General features: G+C 44.9%; 2 long non-coding RNA genes across 2 annotated transcripts; both read right to left on the bottom strand.

Annotated features, from left to right (window-relative positions):
* Positions 1-1278: 1278 nt before the first annotated feature.
* On the bottom strand, positions 1279-6107 carry LOC134144124 (uncharacterized). The gene is made up of 2 exons (XR_009959286.1): positions 4543-6107; positions 1279-1716 (listed from the first exon to the last, which is right to left on the bottom strand). It is a non-coding gene; the product is annotated as an uncharacterized LOC134144124 (long non-coding RNA).
* A 51-nt stretch (positions 6108-6158) lies between these two features.
* On the bottom strand, positions 6159-21008 carry LOC134144185 (uncharacterized). Its single transcript, XR_009959307.1, has 5 exons — positions 20796-21008; positions 19932-20132; positions 14120-14173; positions 12692-12775; positions 6159-7352 (listed from the first exon to the last, which is right to left on the bottom strand). It is a non-coding gene; the product is annotated as an uncharacterized LOC134144185 (long non-coding RNA).
* Between the last annotated feature and the right edge of the window lie 897 nt (positions 21009-21905).

The raw sequence follows: 21905 nt of genomic DNA, 5'->3' as shown, positions 1-21905 counted from the left end.
TCATCCACGAACTAAAACACATTGCAATTTCAGTACTTGCTAGCTATGAATAATGAACATATTAAAAAAAATCAGCATTCGTTCATAGGACATTCATAACAAGACGACAGTGTTACAATCAACAGGTAGAAGATGCTGACAGACAGTTTGACCCATTCAGGGTTTCAACCCCCTCCCTCAAAAAAAGCTTCTCCAGCTAGACAGACACCTTATCCCAGCTCTGCACCTTCCCCCTCCCTTTCTTCCAGCTGTAGTATTTGATGGAGGCAGAAGAATCTGGTTGTATAAGTGGCTAAACGATAGCGGCGAGATAAGCAGCGCTCTGCTCAACGCCACATTTTTGCACAATATCATGGTTCATTATGAAGGAACGCAAACACCCCGGCAGAATCCTAACCTAATGAAAGTCTTATTTTCCAGAGTAGCAGTTCATTACCGGACTTGCTGCGCAGTCTAAACCCCTAAGGTGAAAACAGTACAGGGCTGCTGAATCTTCAGCGAAATCCTAGTAGGCTTGGACATTTGCAATTCTGCTGCATCTTTTGTGGCGGGCGGGCGGATGTTGCTTGCTTTAAATCAAAGGGTTTTCAGACTCTGGATGGCCTTAGGGGGTGGGGAAGTATGGAGGCTGTTTCCACACTGCGGCCGGTGAAGCTTAAACACCATTAACCAGGCGGCTGCTCAGCCCGGGATAGGTGATTGCTCCCTGACAGGACCAACATGGATGTCGGTAGGCAGATGTGTGTCCCGGCTGCTCCCTGGGAGAGCCATCACGAACTGCGGCCCACAGACAACCTGCCAGAAGCCTGCAGAGACACGTTCAGTACAACAAATCTGCTCGCTCTTGCTTGCGGCAGTAAAAGATGGCAAAACAGTCATCTGTGTGTTTTTTTTTTTTTTTTCCTCATCTGTTCACAAAGCAATGGAAAACACAGCAATACAGCCAACCAGAGCTCTTCTAGGACACAGCCGCTCCTCTGCAAGGGCACTCAGGCATCTCCAGCCTGGAATAAAATTCACCTCTCATGGAAGTGATGCTTTCATTGTGGCCCAGCCGAGCATAAGAAATGCGGATGGAACAGAGCATGAACCCAGCCTGAAACAACGGCTGGTCTTGTCTTCCACAAAACCTGCCATGTAGCCCATGATCAGGATCTGCCACCTCCTGTGAAGCTACATTCCCTCAACAGTAGATGTAAAACAGATTTACACTCTTCTCCAGAACAAACAAACAAAAAAAAGACAGTGGCGCAAAATGAAAACAACCATCCAGGAAAATGGACAGAGAAAATACTTTTTATTTGCTGCTCCAACCTTACAGAGGAGAGTCTGCTGTACATGCTGCCCCTCTTTGCTGGTGCACTTCAGTACTTTTTTCAGCAGTGTACCTGCATAGCCTAGGAGCCACGAATCCATTTCCTTTCACTATTTAGGTGGGTAGGAGATGAAGTCCCACTGGTTTTCAGTAAGACTACAGCTCATACTTGAACGTGGAAACAAGGCTCCTAACTCGCCTAAGGCCGGCAACGCTGGGCAGTGCAATTCCTAAGCAACCTCTAAATGCCTGGACATGGACTGCGAAGTTGTAGAGATACACCAGAAAATGCAGTCACTCTCCATCAGGCAGAAAACAGCAGTTACACACCATTTCTTCCCTCCATGTTACAGTCACAACTCATCTTCTTCAAATACATCAGCTATTCCTGACAGCTAGGGCTGTTAAAAAAATGAAGATTAACAATCACGAAATTTTGCGGAATCACAGTTATTTATACTTCTCCCAGGAAGGAAGAGGGCTCATCTCTACTAACTGCACCAACTGAAAGTTAAGTATTTATACTAAAAAAATGGTCTATGCTCCCTCTATTGAAAATAGGAGGAGACAGGCATCTCTAGAAAACAACTGAACCCATCTGTCATAGTATACACCTCTTTGGGGATAGTGGAAGTCGTCTTCCAGAAGGAACTTGCTTCCGCATGGACTACAGAGTGCGCCAAAATGAGCATGCACCTAATTTTTATATGATTGGTTAGGAGAGAGGAGTCCCAGTCCATATGTTAAAATGCATTAGTTCTTCCTTCTTAACATTCTTTACAATTATTAGTAGCGCCTCCTTCCCACTTTGTTATCCAGAATATTATCAAACATGCCCATCATGACTACATGAAGGATCAATCTAAATAATAATAAGACAGAAGTGCTCGTCCGTGAATTTGGCATGCCCTCCCATCCCTACTCTCCCTTCCCCAGTACGCCAGCATTTTGTCTCTTTTTCATCTTCCTTCCAAAAGCCAGGCTCTATAAACTAAGGGCAAATAAAATACAGTAATCCCCTTCTCCACAGCAGCACTTTGAGGTGACAGAGCCATCCACAAACATGTATTTAGTAATATTACCATTAAATCAGCCCATTACTTGTAGTTCTACCCTGCCCTAAGCCTGAGCCTTGTCCATCACAGACGTCAACGCCAGCTCCCAAGAGAGCTCAAACCAGCAAGAGAGCACACCCAGGGCGGGACAGTGCTCAGCTGGCCAGGATAAAGCCAGGTGATATGCTTCTGCTTCAGTTTCCCCGTCTCCAAAATGAGGCTACGCACGTCAGGCTACCTTAGAAATCACATACAGGTTCTTTGGAGAAAGAGGAACTTGAAACTGGTTGATCTATTTATAATATTTGCAGGTAATGGAATGCTAATACGATTCATTAACGTTGAGACAGTGTTCATTAGTGTCTTTTCACTCTTCCTTTGCAGGGCCTGTATTTCTATTTTATATGTAATCTGTTTTATTAAGCAGGTTCTTAACATAAAAAAGTATCATCTTCTGTGCAGATTTTTTTTGAAGCCCCTCAAATTTAATTAGGCCCCAAAAGGTTCACAGAAGTTTGGATATGTAGCTGAACTCTGGAAAACTTATTCTTACTCCACCTCCAAGGCATTTATGTTTTCTTGATCACTGTTAGATACTCCATCTTCTTCCTCCTTGCAATGTCAGACAATATTCTGTTCTTCAACATTTTAGCTACCCCAGGAAAAAAAAAAAGAGGCTGTTCTATTATCCCCTAATCTGCAATACCGAAGCATTATCCTCTGCAAGAGGCTCTGCCCACTGCTCCCTTGGAACTGGGAAACAGCTGAATAGGACTTTTCAAGCTCCTCCCAGTTGATTTTCCAGGCTGAAAAACAAAACCTCCAAGGCAACTAGTTCTCTTTGCCTTTGGGATGCTGAGACTGAATGCCAGGACTTCAGTAGTGGTGTAGGCCTACTTCAGTCAGGTTTGATTCAGCACTAGAAAAGGGAATTAGCTCCTGATTCTGGTAAAGTTCATTCCATAGCTAACCTTGCCTGGTATTCACAGTTTGAAGCTATAACGGGAAAATTTATCAGGCGATCCAGCCTGAAACCTCGTCTGGTCCAAGACCACACCTAAACTTCAAACTTCGTGTTTTTTTCACTGCTCTACTTTTCTGCTAGCAGGAAGATTCAGTGAAGAAAACTCCCAGATACAAACAGTGAAGCTGCAAGGCCTCCACGGGTGTCCCATGGCAAAGACTGAGTCTGAGTCAAGGTGTCTGATATTTTCACTATTTGGAAATGAGTCAAAATTGAAGCTGGGCACTTTTAAGAAATGTGACCTGGAGCAGGTCAGTTCTGACAGCTGAGGTGGACCTCTCAGCTCAGAACCTGTTCTTGACTGTTGTCCCAGCACTGGCCTAGCTCCCTCCCAGTGGCAAACATCCAAAAGCCCTCTGCTGCTACCTCTCCACAGTTGCCCAGTGCAACGAGGGCAAAATACAGTTCAAAACCAGTTGCCACATTAAGAGGACCTACTGCTCTTGGGCTTTCCATCGTGTAGTGCCTCTTCTCAGCCTCTTTTCTAGCTGTCAAACCTTCCTCCAGCTACAAGGATCTGCAGTCTTCTGCAGCCCTACTATCCTCTCACTTTCCTGCTGCTAAAACCTCCCCTCCCTTCCAGGCAGAGGGCTTTCGAGCTGCCATTCCTCCTCCTTACCATAGAACAGTTAGCTATGTGTTATTCCAGTTTAGGCAGAAATTGCAGTTTCATCTGTGGCTTTACACAAACGGGAATCTTCTGAAACACGTGCTTTTGTTGAATTAAATATTAACACAAATACAGGGGGCTGAGTGCAGCATTGGATTATTAATTTAATACTTAATTCAACAAGAAACCTTATGGTTGTTTTAGGGCAGTTTATTCTCTTTAATCCAGTTCATTTCCCATCAGCTCTAAAATTAAGTTTTCTTAATGAAGGAAGGTGATCAGGAAACCACATTCCCTTGTTAGAGAATATGTGGAGCTAGTGACTGAGAGCATAAAAACAATAAAGATAAGAAGCAGTAACAGTATCACTATGTCGGTACAGACAAGGAATGAGGAAGATAATTGATACTCTGCATAGCTCAGATGAATAAGAGCCTTTGGAGGAAAGGAAACAGGTGACCCTTAAACAGTTACGGTTCTGAGTGAAAACAGCACAGATGGCTCACTTGGAGGAAGGCGTTTTCAAATACCAGCTTACCTGCCGAACAGCCACGGGAATATTTAAGAACCACCTCATCAGCTCAGGTCCTTTCATTCTCCGTTCCTTAGGCTACGGTTGTAACGCTCACGCCGTCATACCTGCAGCAATGCACCCAGGACACTGGGCTTAGCAGGGACGTTTGGACTTCAGCAGAGCCATGTACACCAGCTGCAGAGCTGTGCTTTAAATACATTCCTTCTAGCTAGATCTGGCATGTTCCCAAGCTGCTGGGTCCACAGGTCCCACATCTTTGAAGGTTCCTTGCTGCGTGGTCAGAGGCACCTTATTTATAAGAACTTAAGTGTAACGGTTTTGGCTGTATCTGCTGTTTCTCAGCTATCTTGCCAGCTACTTCTCCCTCTCTGACTGGAAGGGAAAAAGTGTGGCAAGTTGCATATCTGGATTTTAGTGATGACATTTGGAGGAAGACAGAAAAAAACAACACAAGCAGGAAGATGCTTCAGAAAAAGTATTTTTCACTTGCTGCAGCTTGAGTGAAGCAGTCTAGTACTTTATTTACACCAGCAGAGGATCTGATCCAGAAACCTGGAAAGAGTTGCCCTTCCTCAAATGAAGAATCCTCATTTCTTTTGTGGCACTAATAGGAAGGGAAAGGGTATAAAATAGGCAGTGCCCAGCAGGGACTTGATCTGAGCTTCACTTCACCATCCTGGTTTTAAATGGCCCCTATTCCCCGGTAACACAAGAACCCTGTGGGCAACTGTTTCCATGGTGGACAGAAAAAGTCACTTTTGCCAGAAAGCAATCTATTTGTGGGTCTTGTTTGGCTTCTTGGTCAACGACGGCTTCTTACACTACCTACCTACAAGAAGGGAAGCAACCAAGGAAGAGGTGGGATGCGAGCTTATTGCTTTGGAAACTTGCTCTGTGATACGAGCTGGGAAGAGAGAACAACACATTGAGGGAGAGAAAAAGAGCTGCTACAACTGACAGAGAAGGATAAGAGGCAGCCAAGAGTGACGGAGATCAAACGAGAGAGACGAAGGCAGAGGCAGAGGACAGCAAGGATTCATTGGGATTCAGACTCGCTCAAGCAAAGGAGCAGACAGCAACTGACTGCAGATGCTGAATAGCAAAGAGCTTCTCCAAGTGCTGGGCAGTTACCTACAATTATTTTCCAGCAACGCTGTGCAGCTGGAACGAGGGTGTGCAACCATGACACCACAGGTGGCTTTGCCTTTGGAGACCCCTCTCTGACCCCAGCCTCAGGGAGGACCACTGATGCATTAACTCATTCGATTACCTTTTAATGCGGAGGCCTAGATTTTCTCCGCAGGTTAATGCCAAGCAGAGCTCCACGTGTGCTCAAGGAAGAAGCAAGATGGCCCATCCATGCCAACACATCCTCACGTTTCGTTGTTTAAGCTCTTAAGCTTCTATTTGAATTTTAGCTGTCAAATACTGAACCAATTACAGCAACAAAAAAACCCTCCTTAATCCAGAGAGGAGGTCTTGATGAATATTTCAGCCAGTCATGTCTTTGCTACATGGAGGCTGCATTCTTTAGCAACACTGCTATTTTCTAGGGCAATGAGAAGGAAAACCCCTCATTCCTCACAGCATGCAGTAAACCAAAACCAAAGATTCTGCCAGGTCCCCTGAGTCTTCTGCATGGTGCAGGTGACTAAATGGGGGGGGGGAGGGGGAAAGCAGGGAGAATTTGCTCTGTGCTACCTGCCTGCATGATTCTTGCTAGGTGAGGGCCCAGAGTGTGATCCTTGGAGGATATTGTAAAATTCAGATTATTACCTGTCACTACAGACCTAGCAAAACACTCTGACCTCTAGGCATCTGCCTGTTGCTGAGCTGGAGATGAAAGACTGCCAATTCAAAAGACAGCAAAGCCTGCCTTGGAAACAGTGGCATGATGATTATTATGATTATTGATAATGATAATTGTTTATTAATAGTACATAACGATGGAACTGGAGAGCACCACTGCCACTGGGAATCGATTCTAGCATAAGCCCTTCCTGGTCCAATAGAAAGCAACAATGACAAATGTTTCTAAATGCTGAGGGAAGTCAGCAATGAATTTGTTCATGCCTTGGCCATAAATTAGGCACCCATATTAATGATGGTGTCTCTCAGCCCACTGCTGGATTACACATTGTGGAGAAAAATAATACAGTCATGGTCTGTTGCCGCTGTTGTTATTTACAAGGTTTCAGATTTCTCCTTTACACACATACGCCTTTGCTCCTGCACAACCAACACCTGAGCTGATGAGCTCATGAGCAGTTCATGCTCACCAGCCTGGCTCAAACCAGCTCTATGATCTGGGCTCTGTGGGCATCAGAAAGGCGTGAAAAATACAGTAACTACGCGAGAAAAAACAAGTCCGTGAAAGGATATGACTGCTTGGAGGACAGCAGCTGGTACCACAGCCACCGAAAGCCAGCAAGTTCAGGGAGCAAAAAGGGATCCAACATCACACGGTCGAAGGGGCTGGCTTGGGAATGAGCATCATTAACACCTTAGCACTAGAGAAATAGCTCTCAAGAAGTGATGGGAGCATCTTCCCCACAAAACCAGGGGAGGTTTTCATGGGACACGCTAGAGACATGAGCTCCTTGCAAATACTTGCTCCTGCGCTGGCAGAACTTGAATGGGGACGAGGTGAACCGTGGAAACTTGTCTCAAGTTCTCTGCTAACTGGGACATCTCTCCAGCATTCCATTCTGCTCCATGTAGTACAAAGAGAACACTCCAGAAGCATGCATTCATGACTGATTTCCAGCCAGCACCTTCACGGACCCCAGGCAGCCTTGCAGAGCAAAGGGAATCTGTAAAAACACAGTGAAAGAATTTGTGCAGATGAAGGATGGTCAGTGGGGTTTTTTTTGTTTGTTTGTTTTTTGGCTTTTTACAATAATTATTTATTTTGCACCTGGTTACAGATGTCAATAAAAAATATGTTCTCATTTTCAGCAACATTTTTTCTCTCTCTCCATTTTGTTTCCAGCCAGAAAAAATACTTTGACACAAAAATTCTCCACCTCATATCTCTCCTCCATCCACCAACACTGAAAAAAAGCTGCTTATGAGACCCTTTTACTGGGATCTATAACTGATCTCATGCCCTTGAGCCAGGACTCCTGTGTGGGAGGAAAAGGCAACACTACAACTGCATTTCCTACTCGGCAGTAATAGAGAGAGCAAAATGCAACAGGGACAGAGAAAATGAGTAACCAGCTGATGCCACGGAGCAGGCATTTTGGAGGGCAAGGCACAGAAACAATCAGTAATTGTCAACCACACTCACAGGAGCAAGAAAGCTCTGGCACAGCTCTACTGCTGAATTACTTTGCTCAATGCCCAAGCAGTCACTAGTTTGGGACACACTGACTGGCAAGTAACAGCACAAGCTGTCCTCAGAATAAGTACAGTGTAAAGTAGGAAGACCCCAGGACAGATTCAGAAGCTCTGATTTGGTCAAGCTGGGCCCACCTCACATTCTTCTGCTGAATGTTGCCACCAGCTGGGCATCTTGGAAGGCCAGTCATAAACCACAAAGCAGAAGGAAACCAGAAAAACTAAGCTTGATTCATCCACAAACTACACTACACACATTCCTATCACCACAGAGGCCACTGCGACCAACACGGTTGCTGACACTGTACCAGTATGGCAAAGGACCAGAGTTGGACAGTCAGGTCGTGACAGATGGACATCAGTTAAATGCTGTAACTGAAGATACTCACCCTCCTTATTTATCACTTACTCACTTCCAGATAATCCTTAAGGCAGGAAAGTGATGTTGGATGTGTCCTCACCTTTGCCTTATTTTCTTATGGACAGCCACACATCCATAGCCATCTGCCATGGCCAAGCTGCAGATCTCCTTTGTCACCAGGAATAGGAAGAATTTACGTGGCTCCCAAGGTGACAGGACAAGATTTCGGAAGGTCACCTTGAACCCGTTCTTCTCTGTCTTCAGTCCCTCTCTCCTATCCAGTTGGAATCAAGTGTTGTTACCTATGAAGACAACCTATGGGATGGTCGCTAACCACGATCATTATCTAAAGACAGCAGCAGTACAGCTACCTCTAGAGAGATGCACTTTGATAAGATGAACTTGCCCTGCTCTAGAAAGCTAATCCCACTTCTTATTCCAATGCTTCATTTTCTTGTACTCTCCTTCACCTTATTGAAATCAGTGATGGGCCTGAGAAACGGAGTGCCACCAGCTGCCTCCAGCTCAGTGCACTGAATTGTGCACAGTTAGCAGGCACAGGGCTGGAATTCCCTCTCCAGCTTTCTCCCATGCCAGGGGAATGTAAACTGCAGACCTCGCTTTGCACTTGCTTGCAGAAGTAGGAACCTCCAGCCAAGGAGGTTCGCCCCTGAAATGCTCCGGCAGTTCTAGTGCATCCTGGCAGCCTTTTCCCCGTTCTTTTTCACTGGTGGCTGTTAGCACTGCTGGGTCGAAGGCTGCAAGGATATTAGTTACCACGAGAGGACACTATCCTACCTCCCACTTCCTCGGAGCACGACGCTCGGTAAAAATATCCATAATAATATTACAGGGGCCGACTGGAACACACACGGCAGAGAGGGGAGCAAGAAAGAAACAATATGTTTATCATCCAGCTACACCCAGAGAGAACGCTGTCTTGCCGTTTATTTATGCAGCGAGTACCCCTTTAAATATACAAATCACAGGAACATTAGACTGTAATAAGACAGACCAGAGATTAGTTGGAACATACTTCATTTGGTGATTTGTGTGCGTGCGCCTGTGTGAGTGTGTGTGTGTGTGTGTGCGCGCGTGTGTGTGTGTGTTGGTTGACTTTATAATGGAATAAACCACATTTAGCAGCTAGGTAGCTATGGAAACATAACCAAAATTGTTCTACCACCTTTCTGCCGCACTGCTTTCTGCAGCCCTGCAAATACTGTCAAGGGAGGGCTGAATATTGTTTCTTATAAATAATAGAATGTAAAGAGCTACAGAAAGAATCACTAAATTAGGATCTTGAAGTGGGGATGTTTCAGGAAAAAAAGATGCCCTGTAGATATAATACTAGTTTCTGATGACTTAGCAATGATAAGGGATATATTTTGATTCTTTTGTGTGTATTTTCCTAACTTAGAAAAAGAGATAGGTTGAGGAAATACATGTATTTTGGTGCATGCACATGTGGGGAGGTAAATGTATGTGTATAAACATACATGCATAAACACACACTCCAAACTACATGTGCACAAACAGAAATAGATCAACAGCATTTGAGTGCTTCAAAAGCAAAGCACTTTTTGCTGTTATTCAGCTTGTCACAGAGAGCTCTTTCCCCACACTGCAGTCACAACCAGAAGCAATTCCAGTTCTCCAGTCTGACTCAATTCCAGCCAGGCTTCCCAATTTCCAGCCTGACTTACAAATTTGCCAGTAACCACGGCCCTACCTAAGTGCTGCCAATCTTGCTGAAGTATTCAGAGGCTGAGAAGACTGGTTATATACTGCAGCTGATTTTTAAGATCCTTTAAAACTCGTAATTAAATTCTAGTCCACTGGAGTCAGTGAGAAATCACTGAGTTGTCATTGCTAGGGCTAGAATTGCATCCTCAGACATACGGATATTTCCCAGTGCCGAGCAGGCAGGGTGGCTCCACTTAAGTCTTTTAGGTTGGAAATCTGTCATCCAGTGCAGCCCAGATGACAGTGATGCACAAGTGACACTTTCCTGCTCTGGCATTTGGCTTACAGCCATTCCTAAGCCAGAGGGGGCTCATCAGGAATGGCCAGGACAAGGATGACACGGGACTAAACGGCTACAAGGGTCTGGCTATGTGTGCCACTGCTTACCAGCGTGCCTCGTGTTACCTACTTCTCAGGTGCAGGCCTTGTTCAGCATTCCCACACTTCCTTGGCCATCGCCCCGGGGAGCATTTAAGGGAGGTACAGCCTTCTTATTTGTATGTGCCTAACACCAAAATGCAACCTCCCCTCTACTCCTCCCACTGAACGCTCAGAAGCAGACCCTGAAGGAGAAAAATAAGCCAACCCATCTTACTTGCCTTGTGGATAACCCGGTGCTCCTCAACAGGCATGCTGTTGAGGCATGGTCAAATACAGAGAATCAAGTCTGGGGTTTACTATACAGCATTGGGCCAAAACAGAGGTCCATTTAACCCCATGTCCACCTTCCCCTGCAACACACAGCTTTCTTGGCCCTGTTTACTCTTTCAGCTCTCTTTTTCAGATCAAGGTGTTCTGATCTTTTGAGGTCCTACTGCTCTGTAACTGGCTCCCTTTCACATCTTTCCTGGTAGATGCCGATCTGAGACATGAACACTAGCACTACACAAATCATTCCAGATGTGGGTGCACCATAGATGCATCCAGCAGCTTAATGGTAGGCTCTGTTTTATTCTCCATTTCCCTCTCTGTAATTCCTAACGTTCTCTTTGGCATCGTGATTGCTGCTGACATTTTCAGAAACAGTCTGCAATGCCTCTACAATCTCCTTCCAGCGAGGTAATAGCTCATTTAGACCTTGTCACCATATAGGTACAGCTGCATTTGATTTTTCCTCATGTGTAGCTACCAACGAGTTTCCTCAGCCATTACATCATGTAGCCATCAGTCCTTCTGCATTTGTTCACAAGCGATTTTTGTTAGCACTGTCCAGAATAATTCTATGCCCTTGCAAAAAAAATTTTTTTTAATCCCTTTTCACTTTTCCAGATCATCTGTGGATATGTTGAACACTATCAGCCCTATCACAGTTCCCTTGAGGACTTCACGTGTAATCCTCCCTCTGAGTGAAAAGGCATCGTTTTTCCCTCACACCTTGTTTAAGGAGCCTGTTTGCCCACAACAGTACCTTTCTCTTATCCCATGGCAACTATGTTCTCAAAAACCTTTTGTGAGGGCTTTGGAAAAACAGCTCAGCACCTAATAAGCTCTTAATGTTCTGAGCTTATCCAAATACTGCTTTATGCCAGGACCACAGGCAATCAAATTAAACTCTTTCTTTTCCTCTCAGTACCTGCTGTACGCTTGCTTTCCATCTCATTCTCCTTCATGTCTAGCGAAGACACATCTTACTCTCTTCTCAGATTTGGGGTCTGATCTTACACCTAAAGTCATTGGATAAAGCCCCCTCATGAATTAGCTTTCATCCCATTCTCCTTACCCACAAAGTTGGCTTCCAGAGGCACCTGGATTTTACGCACTGCTGCAACACAAACGGACAGGAGAAGCTTCCACTACACCTGAACCACTTATACACTCCAGTAGGATCCTCCAAACACCTACTGGATGGGAACCTCTGTAAGGACTGAGACATCAGCTAGAAGGCATAAGAAGCCCATTAACCTTCCCTCACCAGGACTGCTGTGATTACAATCAGGCTTTTCTAAGGAGGTCCCTGGAGGCTAAGGGTCAAATTTACAAAAGTGTTTTAGGGCTTAAAAGTAAGATTTGCCACTTCTTATTTAACCTGTCTACATGTCAAATGCCCAGGAGACTCATCTGGAGTCCCACTACAATCTATGAAGAGAGACCAAACCTCTGGAGTGAACTCTTTAGACAGGGTAAGTTGACCTAGGAAGTCCTATCATTCTCCATCAATTCCACAAGAAGCCCAGCCAGCCAGCTCAGATTAGGAATCACCCTGAAGAGGTAATGTGAAGACAGAAAATCCCACTGCCCACAGAAGTTACAAAAGAACGGAAGGACCCACTTTCATAATTCAGAATCAGATGTCCAGCTGATCTGGTAGATGCCTAAATACACTTTTAAATTCATCTAACAAATGGGCTCTGGATGTGAACTGGCTGAGTGCTTTGGCTGGTATCAGGACAAAAGAGCTGACAGAGATTTTCCGTATTTATGCAACATGCTGGAGAACTTGCCCCCCCCCAACAGGGCCTTTTAGCAGAGGTGCATTCTATCAAGGAATAAAGAGAAGTGGGTGATGAAGCAAATACCTCTGTTAAGCTTTGTACAGTGAGAGTTAGCACTGCTGGTGCCCGTGGTCCTGGCAGAAAAGAGGGCTTAAGAGACAGCTGGCCTGCTGCATCCCTTCTGCCATTAGCTAGCCAGGCCTGTGAGACATCCCAGTTAAGTGAGGCCCTAGCCATACTTTGGATTTCCTTCTTCAGATACTGGGCTTACCCTGCACGGAGGAGCCATGACTTCTCCTTTCTGTTTGATGGAAGGAGCACTGCCCAGTCGTACCTCAATCTGGTGCCATCATCCCTGGATAGAGAGGTTAGAGGTTACATTCCCTCTCCAGCCCAATTTGATGTTGCTTTAACAATTAGAAGGATGGAAAAACAAAACACTTTACTGTCTATTGTTAAACTTTACTGTCTAATGTTTTAATAAAGAGTCAAGCTCTTTCTGTAACCATTAAATCAGCAGTAAAGCAGGATGGAGACTAGTTTATGAGATTTTATCTGCATCACTAAATACAAATAACATACAAATGTGAGGTCTTGGCAGCTGAGAACAACTACTCCCAGTTACATGGCTTCCTGCCCACTTCAATGGCTGGATCTGCTGCTGGTTTGGAATAGGTACAGCTCATCTTGCCTCATGGAAGACGGGTATAGAGTAAGACTCCTCAAAGGTCCTTCTGACCCAATTCTCCATTGACATCTGTATCACTGGAAAGTTACTATGGACCTTACAGTTGTACCGACCTTCACTGTTGGTTTTACCAATGGTTACCCTGTAGCGGAAGATTCTTATTCTGCAGAGAATTCCCTGTGCGCTGCAACACTAGATTTGGGCTACTACTCACTGGGCTTGAGCGCCATATAATTAGGCAATGTCTAAAGAAGCCTAAATCCTTTGCTGTCTTGGGATGACTTGTGTTTATTTTATAGCATTAACACTCTTTCATACTAGTTTTCCCAAGAACCCCATCTCCTGCTCTGCAGCTGTGGGTGGTGTGAATCTGAGCACGTGCAGACATGGTGATCTGCTCCATTCATTCGCTGTAGCACTAACTTCTAAACACATTCCAAAAAGCCTATCTGCCACTTTTATTCTGAAAGTATTACTGATCACCCAACCTATCCCTGAAGCATTTTTTTTAATAGATCACAGTTGTTCCATCAACGTGGATCACCAGAAATAAGGCTTTATCTCCTTGGGGGGGTTGAGGGGCTCTATCTGCAATGGATACGAGGTTTTCGGCTTTCTACCATTTGTGGGCTGTTCCAACAGTTTGTCCAGTCATAAAATTATTAGCACATTATCCCTGGGCAACGACTTGTAATTTTCTCTTTTTATTACTCAATAAACAGTTAGGAACACAACCCCCCTGAGCGAGAATGGAGACTAACTTACTACTTACACATACATAACCAATGTAGCAAAGAGAGAAGGTACAGAAATACAGAAAAACAATCAGAAAAGAGAGGAGGCTATTTTGTAAGATTGTTGGTAATGGAAGGAAGATGTGGTATACGACATCTTCAGTAGAATGGGAGAAAAAAGACAGAGGTTTGAAAAGTCCTATAGGAGCGGAGTGGGTTGCTGGAATAAATCTCCCATGATAATAGTTCCCACAGTACAAGCTTTGGTTTTCCATACCTCAGTCCCAAACACTAATACTCCCAAGTGAATGCGCCTGGATGTCTGAAGAGCCTGGGGAAAGAAAAAAAAAATCAATTAGATGACACAGTATAGCTATAATTGCTCTAGTTATATTCCAGCTATATTATAACTATATATTTCCCAGCTGTGGCTGGGAAAAGGAACTTCTGAGGAGAGTATGGAGAAAGGAGACTGCTTTAAATGAAAAAAATCAGTTTATGAAGACTGAAAACTTGCCCCAAATCCAAGTCTAATTTAATTCTAAATAGCTTGGATGCTTTCTTTCCATTCAAAAGCTTGTTAAATTCCCAAATATATACACACATACATATAAATACATATATATGTATTATATGTATATATATATATGTATGTATATATATATATATATATATATATAATTTTACATTTTTGAAACAGGTCTATTCAACTTTTTGTTTCAATATAACACTTCTATTTCAAAGTTGACCTATTTTGAGAAGTAAGAAAATTAGCTGAATTCCCCAAAATTGAAATGCTTCACTCTGGATTGAATAAAATATTGGGTTGGTTAATTTTTTCTTTCTTTCTCCAAAATGCACACTCCTCACTGGGGGCTAGCAGAACTGATTTTATTTATTCTTTTGAAGTCCAGTTCAGCCATGAAACAGGAAAAAAAAAAAAAACTACACAATTTGCACAGCAATGATTTCTAGCCTAGTTTCACATTTCAAATTAAGAGACCTAATCCCCATGAATTTGGGATATAGGAATTTGAAATGTCGATATGGATTGATATATTGAATACTGAGTTTTGTCTACAAGGAAGGTTTTCTGGGGCAATACCTCCTGGAAAAGAACTGGCCACAGCCTGCTCTGTCCTGTTTAATACAGATTTCTCTTGATACCCACCACTGTAGTTAGCCGGCAGCTTTGGAAATGAAGGCTACTGAGACTATATTGCATGCCAGCCTGGCAGACCAATCTCTGGATGAATTCACTCACAGTCAAGTAGCAGCTTTTAGGAGTCATTCTTCAAATGTTTTGAACATTTTCTCCATCAGTATTTGATTAAAGAGATTTAATTGACATAGGATACCTTATACTAGAGCTGCTGCTGCTGCTAGTGTGAGAGCAAATAAAAATCTCACAATGGTCTTCAAAGCCAAAGACACACATTAAAGCACCCTTGCAAAATTACTTGTTTCAGTTCTGCTGAGGCTTATTAATTATTATCTTATTTTTTGCAAACAGTGGCAACAATTTTGAAACATCAGAGAGAGTCTTTGAAGAAGCTGGGAACGGTTCTCTCACTGGATGGCCCAGGCAAGACAAGATGGCAGCTCGGTTTCTTTCTGATGCAGGTTCTCTTCTCTTCTAAGCTATTCTGATGCCTCCTTCCTACTCTGCAATGCTGTCGAGTGGCTGTCGAGTGGGAGAAAATAATAATAAAAAAAAAAGATCAATTTGGACCACTATTTGCACGTCTCAGAGCCTTTGCTTCAGGCTGCCTGGAGGCTCAGCTGGAAAACTCTGCACCAGAACCGTGTTTCCTTGACAATGCCAGCAAGATTTTCTTTCTAAAGCTGGAACCCGGAAGCACAGATCTTCTTTTGCACCCTAGCTCCTGGAAACTACTTCTCATTTGAAGTGTCAGTTTGCCAGAATATGTGATGGAGTGAGACCTGTGTAGCTTTCTGATAGCATAGCATGGAGCTCAACTTTCAAAAACTTTTCACAAAAGGTTGTGTGGGACTGCTCAGTGCAATCAGTGCATGAACTGCTAATGTGGAACTCATGATTGCTTGTAGCAATCACGGGGTCTGAAAACACAGCAGGATTCAAAGGAAGATCAGCCACTCACACAAGGTAACAAGGACATCTTAAAATGAGCAGCTATTGAACTGGGATTGGGAGCTAATTTATCCCAAGGGAAGGTTATTTGTTAACTGCCTCTTGAAGAGTTTCTGATAGAGCTGAAGGAAGAGTGATAATTCCTTTTCACAACAGCCCCAAAGGATTATTCATTCTACTCAGGAATGAGAATTAAAGCCTCTTGAAGGAGAGGAAGAGGGACTACAGACAAAAGTACAGATGCTTCAGGTTCAAATCCCTGTTGCCTGAGTGAGAGTAGAGGTTCTTCAGCCTCAGAGACCAGGACTTGACACCTCCATGCAATTACTCTCACTGCCCAGCCCTTGACCATCCACAACTGCTGTATAGGTATCTGTCAGTGACACTAATTGACCGTGGGTTAGGTGCCTGCATCCCTACCCCCAAAGCGTCTCCAGCCAAACAGTGGAGATCTGAGAGTCAAAAGAGCCTATTTAAGCAAAAATGCTCCTACTGAATCCCCTGAGTAATACCACTGGCTGACCAAAATCAAGAGCAAAGCTAAAATATAGGACTGACAGTGCTTGCATTCCTCTTTAAGATGAGATCCTCAAAACGAAGACAAGGTTATCCATCACCCTTACCTCTGCACCCAGTAACTCATGCACAGCTTTAGCACAATAACAACAAGCTAGAGTCACCAGAAGCATTACCGTGTGCCAGTGGGGCCAGGCCCAAAATCCCAGAAAAACTTTGGTACCACTAGCCAAGGTATCAGGCTGAGTGGCAGCAGAGGGTCATGCTGGGGCAAAGGGGATTTTTACCACATCTCACGTGTACATTGCATGGCTTGTTCCCAAAGTTCAGGCAAGCACACATCCATACATGAACCTGTCACTTGTTTCTACAATCAATCATATCACAGACCGCTTGCTAGGCTTATTCACTGGCCGACTAGTTTCTGAAGCTAGAGAGCTCACCATCCTTGACCTTGTAGAGAAGAGCTTTCTTTAAGCCCTTGGTAAACCGGAGAACACAGTGTTGGAATGGGTTATGTCCCCTAAAAGATAAAGAATGTGAGATCAAGACAGAGAGGTTAAATTTCAACAGCCAGTTCTGAGGGCTACAAAAAACAAACAAACAATCAAAAAAAAAAAAAAACCCCAAAACCTCCCAGAAGTTTGTGATGAAAAAGCAGAGTTATTTCCTCACTGGAAGTTAAGTTCTTCATCCAAACTCCCAACCCCATTTGGATCTAGAAATGGCTGGGCAACAATTTTCATCAGTCCGCAAATGCCCTACCAAACGGCAACCATTTAACCTCCTCAAATCTCAGGTGAGCTGATCACAGCTCTGCAAAAGGGATGAAGACCTAAGTGGGGAGAGTGCTGTACTAGGAGTCACTGCTAGGAGGCATCAGGCCCCAGAGCTCCACTCCAGGGACATCAAGCGATTCAGAAACTGAACAAAGACAAAAATGAGGTTTAAACCAGGGCAACAAAATAAATCAATGACAGAGGTTCCAAAAAAGAAAAAAAGAAGAAGAAGAAGAAGAAGAAAGAACCAAAAAAAAAAAACCAAAATGAAGTTGAAATTCGGCCTTGTTTGTTTTAATGTCTGGAATGTTTTCGAGTTGATTTATGCCCCCGTTTCAATCTATTTCTCTCTTTTCATCTCTCTCTCCCCCTCCCCTTCCCTTCTTTTAAACAGGAAAAAATATATATATTTGGGAGTTAATTGGATTTCCAGGCTTTGCAGCCAGACACTGTAATTGATCTCTGAAGGGATGGATTTGTCGGTTAGCTGGGCATGAATTTGACAACCCAAGAGGGAAGAAAAATTTCACACTGTGCACATGGCAAAGGTGGGTCAGACCCAGGTTCTGCTGGCAGGACCCTCCCTTGCACTCACCAGAGCTGTCTCACAGCCGCTACCCAGAGAAGTCTCCTCCCTCTCTCCTGACCTTGTCCTAAATTTCCAACTTAACTATAGTGAGTTTTACTTTATGCCCTTTCACATAAGGCGGCCAGGAGATCTGAACGGGCCAGTACGATCTTGTTATTTAGAGCCGAGTCTCAGAGGAAATTTTGTTGACTTCTGTTTTGTCTCAGTTCTTTGAAGCTACATATGGAAAAATGCCTGTTTGCCTCATCTAACACACGGGATATCCGTTGCCTTCTCACTGCTCCCTACTTTTGGCCTGCCTTGAAAGTCCCCGATTTCCAGTGCATGCATGCCTCAAGTAATGTCCCCCCGCACCTCCTGTTGCCCTATGCATCTCCTCAAACAGAACTGCTCATCCTCCATCCTAGCGCAATCATCACCCCAAAACTCCTGTCATTTACCTCTACTGTCTCCAAAATGCAGGTGCTATCTTAAAATCTCTTCTTGAGATTCTTGTCACAGTAGGTTGGTTGTACCCCCATTGCCCATACTCGCATTTTCCATCTGTGTTGGCCATCCCTAGCCCAGCTGGATCCTAGGAAGCCCCACTGAACCAAGCTCACACTATTGGGCAGGAGCACAACAAACCTTGGCCATGCCTGATCCATTCAGACCGTGTGGGAAAAAGACGTGAGTCTGTGCTAACACACTGAAGGTGCAACAACTTCTCCCTAATGAAACTTCCTTGATCCAAATACAACCCTCCGTGTAGAAATCCCTAAAGTTTGGGCTTGAACAAACTCAAATCAGCAGACCCAGCTGCATAGGCAGAACCACAGAGACATCTCCCTGTTCTCACCAGACCTCTAGGAACACAGGATGTGTTCCTCCTCTGCTGGATCTGGGAAACAAATTTAAATTCTGATATCATCTTTGCTACTCCAAGAAGTCTGATCCTGCCAGTCTGGACAGTGCCATAGGGGAGGATGCTGGATCCTCAGATACCTCACTAAAACTATAACAGTCCTGTGCTCTGTGCTGCCCACCTCAACAACAGATGGCAAGCAGCAGCTTTCGACAGACTACAGCACGCTCCAGCAGCTCCCAGGGGAATGTCATTTAGCACATCTCTCTGCAGGTGTGCCCACATGGGAACGCAGTGCAAAATGAGCACAGGAGCAGACTCAGAGTGCCACAGGTCTCTCTGTGGTTCAGCGTTATTATCAGTCCCCAGAGTGCTGGAGAAAGGCATTTCTGGGAGCGTGTCAACACAGCAGCTACAGAAGCAATCCAGCTGGGCAGGGTGAGCACTGATTTCCCAGACCCAAGAGCCTTCCCTCATCACAGAGGGGTAGCCATCACTCCAACCTCTAGCCCTAGGCAGACAAACCCCAGGCTACCAAAAGATCTCGGTTACTTGAGAAAGCACCACATCCCAGGGGAAAGGGTCTCTCCAAAGTTTGTCTGTTGCATAACAGAACAGAACCAGAAGTACCAGCCTGTAGGCCCACTGGTATGGCTTGGAGGAGCCAGGAAAGATGCACAGTCTTTCTGAGAGAGACACCTCCTTCTCCTTCACGGAAGGAATCACACTCCCATTCATCCGCTGACTTGCTGTCCTTTCATCCGTCAGATACTGGAGAAGCCAAACACAACCTGAGCCAGTGCTAGTTGAGCACTGCTGCTGTTTTGTTGTTCAGAAGCAGCCCTAGCATAATCGAACCCAGCTTTTTTTGTGCTGCTGACACCACCTGGCACAGGCTTACAGGAGGAAACACTGGTTTTGCACAATGCATAATTAAACCGTGGAGCTGACTTCCACAGGAAGTCATTGTGGCCAAGAATTTGGGACATTGCAGAGGAAGCAGGCACGTCTACGGATAACAAGAATAGCCCGAGTTACAAGCTAAATACCAACATCTATGCTGGAAGTGATACTAATGCTGCAAGCACAAGTAAATCTATCGAGGGGCAGATCTGCCTGCTGAATTTTCCTACCTTCTTTCGCAACCCCTCTGAGGGCACAGAGTTATAAGCATGAGTGACAGAGCACTAGAACAGGTTGCCCAGAGAAATTGTGGAGTCTTCTTCTCTGGACATATTCAAAACCCACCTGGATGCAATCCGGTGCAATGTGCTCTAGGTGACCCTGCTGGAGCAGGGAGGTTGGACTAGATGATCTCCAGAGGTCCCTTCCAACCTCAACTATTCTGTGATTCTGCTATGTGAACCCAATTCAGTTCCAGCAGTTCCCCTCTTCTAGCATTTCTGAAGTATGTGCCGCAAGCATTATGCAGTCTTATTTTGCTGTCGTCTGCAGTGGATACAAAACTGTGTAAGGAGAGATTTCTGGAATTGCAACTCAAATTGACATGCAGGAATATTGCTCTGTACAGGTGTAAGATATCACTCACTCCTGAGCCTTACAACTGTTACAGACTGCAACTAGGAAGCAGCTCACAAATGGTCACATGAAGGAAAACATCTGTTACAAACTAGCAGGTACACAGATCATCTGTAAATTGCACAGCTTGTGCCTGATTTCCCCCTGCTTCGTTTAGCAGCTTCCACCGCTGCAACACGGGAGGCGGCCACTTGCAGAAGGGCCCTCTGCAGCACAGGGCCGGAGGCAACGGGACTGTGCACTGAATCTGGCCCAGCATCCATCTGATGGATGTAGGTCATACCATACGCATGCTACTTGACTCACTTGACCATCAGTCATCCGTGCACCTTCACAGGAAGGGGGGAAGACAAGGTAGAGCAGGTCTAATTCAGCCTCAGAAACCCCAGAGGGCAGAGCTTGGAGGATATTAAGTTCAGAAACGCAAGCAGGCTGCATTGCCTCTGTTTTATTCCTGGGGCACTACTCCTTCCTGTTAGCACCTGGGCCCACTCCAGAAAGCTAAGTTATACCTTATACAAGGCACATAGCCCCTTCCCCTTCCGAGCCAGGCCTCTCCTCAGGCAAACGTACCTGACTTCTCGCGTCGACTCCTCGGGCTGGTGGCACACACGACTGCCGTTTTCCTCCACTTTGCACACAAAAGATTTCCTGATCTCAGCTGGACCTTTGCATCTGTTTTGTGTTACAGGGCTTAGATCAGGAAACAGCAGGGTTCTGTTTCCATTGTGCAGGATCTCTGGTTGATCTCCAGCCAGCCTCAGGACTCCGCTGCAGCTCCCAGCATCGCTGGCGATGAAAGGGAGGTTCCTCCTGCGCCTTGTGACAGGGCTCTCCCAACCACTGTTTGAAAGCACCCATCCATGTCAAACGACTCAAACATCTCAGACTCTGCCCACGGCTCGGGCTGTGCCCAATGCCTCTCCACCAGGATCACGCGCTGCTGGAGTCCTATGTGGCCTTGCACAGCCTCTGCTCCCCGACACAGCATTCCTTCCCTCCTTCACCAGACAGCCAAGCATTCAGTTTTGCTTCTTTTCTTCTTTTTTTAAAAATGATTTAATAATATTTATACAATTGTTATTCCTTGAGCAATGCAAAGGGCAGGCAGATGGAGACAACCCATCTTAATTACTGACGCTCACACGCTCCGGGAACTCTTCCTCTCATCAGACACATCATGCTTTTGGCATGTGATTTATCACATCAAAGGAGTTCACCACCTCTGGCACGGAGCAACAAGACTTATTAAGTCTTGGACACATACCCTGGCAATCAATGTGAATCTTAATGGTGACTTCCTTGAGAGAGGGATCAAATCTTTAAAACCCCAATGCTGAAACCAATTGGAGTCCTCCATCTTGCAGGACCACCCTGCAAACAAGGGGGCTCCATAAGCATCTCTAAGGGCTTCAAGAGGGCTAAGGGTCCCTGTGCGCAGTCTGGTGAGACCATATGTGGAATACTATGCAATCCTTGTCACCCAAAATTGAGGTCAAGGATGGTGAATTCAAACTGAAACTGGCTCAGGCTAGTTGGATCATCAGAGAAAAGCTAGCCTTTTTACAAGAGTCAACTAGAAGAGCTCAACTTGTTAGCCTAATAAAATGAAGGAGAAGAGGTGATAAAATTGCTCTCTTTCAAGGTATCAGGAGATTTAACTTGAAGGAAGAGAAACTGCTA

This window comes from Rhea pennata, chromosome 9 (assembly GCF_028389875.1).
Source record: "Rhea pennata isolate bPtePen1 chromosome 9, bPtePen1.pri, whole genome shotgun sequence".
Classification (NCBI taxonomy): domain Eukaryota; kingdom Metazoa; phylum Chordata; class Aves; order Rheiformes; family Rheidae; genus Rhea; species Rhea pennata.
Note: the sequence above shows the minus strand (reverse complement) of the source record. Positions and strands in the feature narration are given on the sequence as shown.